Source organism: Neophocaena asiaeorientalis, unplaced genomic scaffold (assembly GCF_003031525.2).
Source record: "Neophocaena asiaeorientalis asiaeorientalis breed wild unplaced genomic scaffold, Neophocaena_asiaeorientalis_V1.1 scaffold117, whole genome shotgun sequence".
Lineage (NCBI taxonomy): Eukaryota > Metazoa > Chordata > Mammalia > Artiodactyla > Phocoenidae > Neophocaena > Neophocaena asiaeorientalis.
The window spans coordinates 358,341-366,286 of NW_020173951.1; the positions used below are offsets into that span (position 1 = coordinate 358,341).

General features: G+C 44.0%; 1 non-coding gene across 1 annotated transcript; it reads left to right on the plus strand.

Moving 5' to 3' along the window:
- Window positions 1–5,151: 5,151 nt before the first annotated feature.
- TRNAR-UCU (transfer RNA arginine (anticodon UCU)) lies at window positions 5,152–5,224 on the plus strand. The gene has a single exon. It is a non-coding gene; the product is annotated as a tRNA-Arg (tRNA).
- The last annotated feature ends 2,722 nt before the right edge of the window (window positions 5,225–7,946 follow it).

The following is a 7,946-nucleotide window of genomic DNA, read 5'->3' on the forward strand; positions in this document are numbered from 1 at the left end:
TCATATAACTACATCACTTTGCTGTACACCTGACACTAACACAACATTGTAAACCAACTATACTCCAATATAAAATAAAAGTTTAAACAAATAGCAAGTCTCTTCCCCTATTTCTAGACATGGCCATTGGTGTCTGGGTCATCATGTCCTTTATCTGTAACTTTGCTTTTCACTTTGGAACCAGAGTATAAGTAACATGTAAAACTACAGTCATAATTAGGTAAGACATTTGGGGGAACCAGGAATTTAAATGTAAATACAAAACACACAGGAAACAATCCACAGAGACAGCAATAAACATAACAAATGAGCACGTAAGGAAAACCAGTATCATGTGGGTGATGACAAGCAAGATTCACCTCGATGTATCTCCAGAGAAAAGAGAAGGACCACTTGTGGTGAGGAAATGGAAATTTCACTGGGTGATTTATATCTTTATAATGGTGCTCATGTGTCTTAGGAATATCATACAAGCTTGGAAATTAAGGCCTAAGTGAACACAAACTACTTCTTCTCACTTCTCCCTCAGTGTACAGGCTGTCATCCCTGTGCTCTGTGGGCACAGTTGTGTTACATGTCACTGGTCACCACTCTACTGCCTAAATCAATGCCTTTCTGGCTCCTGATCTGAGCTGTCCTGTATTTCACTCCAAACATCCCAGGAAGCTCCTCGGTCTTGATTCCCTCCTCATCCTCTGACTTCCCCCTTACCAACCGTATTTTTCACTCTTCTTTTCCTCCCCATCTTCAAGCAACCTGTTCTCCATGTGTCCTTTCTTCAGAGAGCTCACAAAACATCCTCATCTCGGGGAAACAGCATCCCTGTCAATCACCAGAGAGATCCAGCAGAGCATTAGGTATCAACAGGTAGCATCTCTTTTAATGATCATGACACCTCTCTGCAGAGCCATTACAAGCCCCATGTTATACACAAGGAAACCAGGGTTCTGACAGTCTGGATAACAAGCCTAAAGCCACCACCCTGGTAGTGGCAGAATCAGAGCCTGAACCCAGGCCTGCCTGACTCATTTCACGATCATACACCTACGCATATCAATTATCAGTGAACTCAATGCTCTACAGCACAATAGTCATTTGTGTTGCTCGCACACCTGTGGTGCACACAGAGCTGCGTGGCTGTGATGTGCTCCTGGCACTGTCATCCAAGAGGCTCAGCTGGGCTCACTCTGGGCACTGGCCACTGGCTGGGACTCCGGGGCCTCACCAGAGGTTACTTGGGCTTCCTCACAGCATGGAGGCCGGATTCCAAGAGCAAAGAGCCTAATGGAAGGAGGCAGTAGCACAGGGCATTTTTATGACTTAATCACAGTGTCATTCCTGCTGTGCTGTTGGTCGAGGCAAACACAAAGGCCCGCCCAGGTTCAAAAGGAGGCTGCATAGACACCACCTGTCAATGAGGAAGAAAGTAGCGAGGTACTAGATAGAAAAACCTGTAGAACAGGAGGAAACCCTGTTGCAGCCATCGGTGGAAGAAACAAGCTGCCGCATCATGACTCCTCTCAAAAGCCCACCTGTGAAGATGACTTTCAAACTTTTATCTCCAAGCCCTGACATCTCTGTTGAAGCCAGTTTCACAGTTCTGATTGTCTATTAGAATTTTTCAAAACCCAGATTCACAAAGCTCTTTGTTAAAACCAAGGCTTACTTATTCTTCAAGATTTACCTGAGCGGCTCTGTTCTTCCTCATCCAGTGCTGACCAGCTCATGTGCAGCTTTGACTCCTTGGTTCCCAGGTCCCGACAGGTGCCTGCTCAGACCTATTCCTCCTACTCATCAAATATAATAGTTTATTCATTCATTCAAGAACATGTATTGAATACCTACTATGTAATTGGCCCTGCCTTGGTTATTGTTAATTAGTGATGGAGATTCAATAGTACACACGCACACACACACAAATATGTGTGGAAAAAATATATATATATATAAATATACATACTGTCTTTGCTGTCAAGTAATTTGGAGGCTTATGCAAAACGAATAGACAAGTCAACAAATCACAATTGTTATAGGTATTAGATTCCAAGTAAACTCGGATGCTGAGATTGCAAAGAAAAGGCACACTAACCTAGATTTGGGTGAGGGCAAGGAGAAGGAAGTGAGTTCTGAGCCGAGTTTGAAGGAATAGTAGGAGTTGTGGTCCATCTGAGCTCACACATCACAAACAGAAATCAAAACAAAACGAAATATATGCCGTTCAGCTCAGGATGACTTTGAGTTGATCGCTGAGAGATAGTCTCTGAAGCACTGAATGATACCCAAAGCTGAACCTCTGACTCTATTTGAATGTGTCCAACCTGTAGAAGGTAAGTTAATTTAATTGAGATGAACCAGTATCACTGAGCACCATCATGTTGGAAAGTCAGTGAAGGGAGATTTTTAAAAATTTTTTACAGAAATTTGAAGAGGTTTTTTCAGTGATGGGGAAAGACGTCTCTCATGGCCTGTGCGCTTGAGCTTTGCCAGCTTCCTCTGACACCCATTCCTCACCATGTCTGTTGCATGCCCTGCTTTGCATGTGTCACAGGAGATGACACGTCGGGACACCCTTGCGTACTGTCTTAATGTAAGTCTGTGGTAGGATGTGGAAAGCAGAGGGTGCAAGAGGGGGCTGGGGGCTGTCTCCCCTTCCTCTTGTCCCCACCCCTAGCCATCGGCTGGGGCAGCGCCCACCCCCGCCCCCCACCATGTAGCCCGATTCTGGGATTAGGTAACACACCCTCCCCTGTGGACCTGCAGCCCTGGGGTGCACCCGCCTCCTGCTCTGGCTAGTTTCAGCATCCCCTGGCCGCCACCCCATAGCTGACACCTTCTATCACAACCCCTTATATCTGAAAGACTGGGGTGGTGTCAGCTTTCCTGACTGGACCCTGACTGATGAACCGAGCTAGCTCGTTTCAAAAAATTATTTTTAATTGTGGCACAATGCACATAACACAAAAGTGACCATCTTAATCATATTTAAGTATGTAGTTCAGTGACACTGAGTACATTCATGTGGTTGTACAACCTTCACCCCGTCCATCTCCAGAACTCTTCTCATTTGTAAAACTGAAACTCTGTCCCCACTAAACACTGACCCCTCATTTCCTCTCCCCCAGCCCCTGCAGCCACCACTCTACTCTCTGTATGAATCTGACTACTCTGGGTACCTCATGTAAGGGGAACCATACAGTACTTGTCCTTTTGTGACTGGTTTATTTCACTTAACATAATGTCCTCAAGACTCATCCATGTTGTAGCATGTAGCTCATTTTAATACCAGAGCAGTTGGCTTTCAGTGGCAGAAATCATTGACTCAACCTTGTCTTCTAATCCTATGCTGAGTAATAAGTAGGATTTCTGGCATTAAGCCTACTGATCCTCTATGTTTCCATTACAAGTTTAAGTAAGAGACTTGCCAGGGTCCAGCAATTGAGGCCCCAGGAGGATTTCAGCATAAGACGGCTCTTCTTCCTATCCCACGTCGGCCACTCTGTGACCTTGGACAAATCAGCCTGGTCTCTCTCTGATCTCAGTTTTGTCACCATTACTCTTTGAATCATAAACCCTGCCTTGCACAGCTAGAAGAATTATATTTTTCCTGCATATTTACTTTTATTCCATATTCTTAGTTTTAAATATTTGATGCTTTATACCTTGCTAGCTTGTTTATATAGTTAAAACTTCATATGCTTTTGTTGACACAGTATCAATAAAAAGAACTGAAAATGTGCACATTTCTTTCCCTGGTGGCAAAGTTCAGAGAGGTGATTAATTAAGAGTAGAAGCTTCTGATGTCTGACAATATAATTTCAAATCCTAACTCCACCATCAGTAAATGTGTGACTTTGGAAAGTTACCTAAATTATTAAATTTCTCTGGGCCTCAATTTCCCCATCTGTAATATGGGTATAATAATAGTTCCTATACCTTTGGGTTGTCGTGGGGATTAAATGACAAAATTACCTCAAGCTTTTACTTATCACATTTATAAATATACATTAGGGATTATTAGACTACATTTTAATTGCAAATTTAAAATCTTAATGGATCCAGCCTTGAAAGATCCCTTGAAACTTTTCATCCCATAGAGAGGATTCTAGTGTGGGTATATTAGGACACACTGATAAAGGATACTTCTGCCCCAATTTGCAGCCCTCACCTGCCTTTTCCAAACTCCAGGGTGCATGTAATATCAAGTTAGGTCACCTGTCTGTGTGGGTTGGACCAGCTGCAGGGGCCTGATCTGCCCTCGATATGCTTGAATGGTGGGACTCCATGGTGCTATACTTTTTGTGTAGTCAGAAGTCTAGATTTTGACTAAAACCCAAGACAGGGCCAACCGTGGTCTTCTTACAAGGGCAAAACTTTTGCTCAACCATAGTCCAAAACTCTCAGGAGTGTATAGTGAGACTTACCCATTCATTTCTTCTTTGAGAGAGAGAACAAAATACCTACCTCATGCATTCATCCATTCATTCCACAAGCCTTTCTGAGGCCTGTCCAGGAACTAAATAAAGATACCAGAGATACAGAAATGCAAAACACAGCTCTAGCCCTCCAGGAGCTCGGGAGACTGATATCCAGCCCAAGGTGCTGGGGGAACCCAGGGGTCAGGGAGGAGGTGATGGCAGGGCTGAATCTGGAAGACTGAAGAGGCCTTAACAAGGAAGAATAAAAGGGAGGGAGTGTAATTTTCAAGGTAGAGGGAACAATGGGACAGGGCGTGGAGGTTGAGAGTGACAGGGCACATTGCAGGCACCCACGCATGTACAGGAGAAATGAGAGGGGGATGCAAAGGTTGGCTGCATCCAGACCATGAAGGCACTTCCATGTCATGTAAGGGGTCCAGACATTACACCACGCATGCCGGGGCTAGGGGGGATGTGGTGGTGTTTTAAGTTGCAACTAAGAAGAGGTAGGAAATTCTATGACAACTCTATGGAGAAGATAAGACTAGGAGGCAGGGAAACCAACTAAGATACCATAGCAGTAACGGAAGCAAGAAATAAGATTTTTAATAAGTCAAGTGGCCACAGAAAGGAAGAGAAAGCATTGGATTCTAAATTAGAATTAGCAAGTATGATCAACAGTACTGGATGAGTCATTAGATGTACTTGTTGCTTCTCAGTTAAGAGTTCTAGGACTTCCCTGGTGGCCCAGTGGGTAAGGCTCTGAGCTTCTAATTCAGGGGCCCCAGGTTCAATCCCTGGTCAGGGAACTAGATCCCGCACGCATGCTGCAACTAAAAGATCCCGCATGCTGCAACTAAGACCCGGAGCAGCCTAAATAAATAAATAAATAAACATTTAAAAAAATAAATGAAGAGTTCCAAGGTCACTGAGCAAACTATAAATATCCTTGGGCCACATGTGAGGACACCAAGCAAGGTTTCCAAAGCTGGTTAAAGTAAGAGCAAAATCTATGGGCCATGCGGTTATCAGATTTCAACCAAAGCTGACCTACTGTACCATCAGCTGTGCACTGGAATATCAGAGGTCAACAAATTTATTGTTGAGGAGAAAAAAGGAAAAATCCATACCTTCAACATGTGGCACACTTTTGCTTCTATGTTTATAGTGTTACTCATTCTGAAGTTTCCTTTGAGTCCTTTGCCATGAAACTAAGTATATGCTTTTCTGTGTCAAAGCTCAAACATCCAAAGACTTTATTTTCCACTGTCCTTAAGCAACTCTTCACTTAACCATGTTCAAACAATGAGAATCCATTGGTTCTATTCTTAAGTATTACCAAATGTGAATGTCCCCAAACCTCCTTGAATAACCCACACCAGTTCTTAAAACCTTTCACATGATGCAAACTGTGCTCACAGCTGTGGTAACTCACTCCCATGACCGGGTAAGTCTCCCCTCTCGCGTTATGTGGAGTGCACTGCAGAATAGCTCTTGTACCAAATGTGTAGACTTGCATTGGACCAGATTGTATGAATGGAAATGACTTTTCCCTCAGAGGTCAAAGCAAGGTGAACTACACTAAATATAATTTGCTAAAATATTACACTCCCCAGGTTCCAAAGCTAATCATTCACTTTTCACAAATAAAAGAATTTTGGTTTGCAGTGGGAGAAGTAATGACCCTGAACACCAATTCCAGAACGAGAGGCTTATCTTCAGCATTCTCTGCCTCACAGTTTGTGTATATAATTAGGATAAGGCAACCGTTTTGGATTATATGATTGAAAGACACTACTACAGGACACAATTATCATATGTTTTAATTTGCCAGGTCTAAGAAGGTCTTAGTGAGTGGATGACTGGCCCTTTCCATGGTCAAGCACTAGCCACATTTTGAGAAGGTATTTGGCAAGTTGGGCCGTAGGTATCAGGTGGCCAGGATCCAGAGTTGGAACCCAATGAAACAACAAAGGAGATCAGGAGTGAAAGGTGGAGTCAATTCAGGGCTGAAACCAGAAAGGAATATTAGCTATCAGTTTCAGTAGAGATGTTTTTGGGCTGCAAGTAACCAAAAACCAACTCAAACTGTTTTAACAACGAAGGGAATTTATTGGTCCTTGGAACTAGAATGTCTGGAAATAATATAGTTTCTGGCACAGATTGAACTGGGCTCTGCTTTATTTCACGGCCATTCTCTTGGACGCATCTTTATCTGTTGTATCATCTTAGCCCTCATGCTGGCTCCACAATTATTAGACTCACCCTCCCAGGAACTAATCACCACGGCCAACAAAGTATGATAATCTGATTGATGTAAGCCAATCACATCCTGCCCTGGATCTGGGGTGGGGGTCCATCCCACCCAACCACACGCCTGCCACAACAGAAAAGGGCTGGGATGGATGCTGGAGAGGAGTCAGTGGTCACTGAGAGCAGGAGGGTGAAGCCAGGGAGGAGGGAAGCAAAAGAACCGGAAGGCACAGCAGCCACGGCACTGGCATCAGACTCAACCCACTAAACACCAGAGGCCCTCGTCCTAGAGCAAAGCCAGCAGGGAATGGTAGGTTGATTGCATCCTTCCAGCTGTAACAGGTGCCTAAAAATAACTCCTGAGGGAGGATTGCAGCTAAGACCTACATTCACCACAGTCACTTCCAGATTTTAATTATTACAAAAGGAACAGAAAAGAACAATGACGACTATAATGCCAGAAAGCTCACAGCAGTAAATCATTGCTCTAGAATAAGAAGAGGCATTCATCCTTGCAAGCATCTAGTGGACTATTTAGAAAATATTTTGTCTGCTCTTCGGACAAAGTAGAACTCTGAAATGCTAAACATTTCATTAAATAAAACAGCTTGTTTCCTAAGAACTGCACTGTGAGCACTGACAGGATGTTCCAGGACTGATGCTTCGATAGGAACAGGAAGTGTACATGGTAGTGTCCTATAGGGAAGGGTCAGCGTCACCACCACCAGGAAAATGCATTTTACAGTATATCAAGATCTGAGTACAGAGTAGTGAGCAGCGTTCCCTGTGCTATACAGTAGGTCCTTGTTGATTGTCTATTTTATATATAGCAGTGTGTACATGTCGATCCCAAAATCCCAATCCATTCCTCCCCCCCAACCCTTCCCCCCACATCCTCCGTAACCACGTTTGTTTTCAAAGTCCATGAGTCTGTTTCTTTTTTATAAATAAGTTCATTTGTATCATTTGTTTTAGATTCCACGTATAAGCGATAACTGAATCACTTTGCTGTACACCTGAAACTAACACAACATTGTTAATCATCTATACTTCAGTATAAAATAAAAAGATCTGAGGGCTTCCCTGGTGGCGCAGTGGTTGAGAGTCCGCCTGCCGATGCAGGGGACATGGGTTCGCGCCCCGGTCCGGGAGGATCCCACATGCCGCGGAGCGGCTGGGCCCATGAGCCATGACCGCTGAGCCTGCGCGCCCGGAGCCTGTGCTCCGCAACGGGAAAGGCTACAACAGTGAGAGGCCCGCGTACCACAAAAAAAAAAA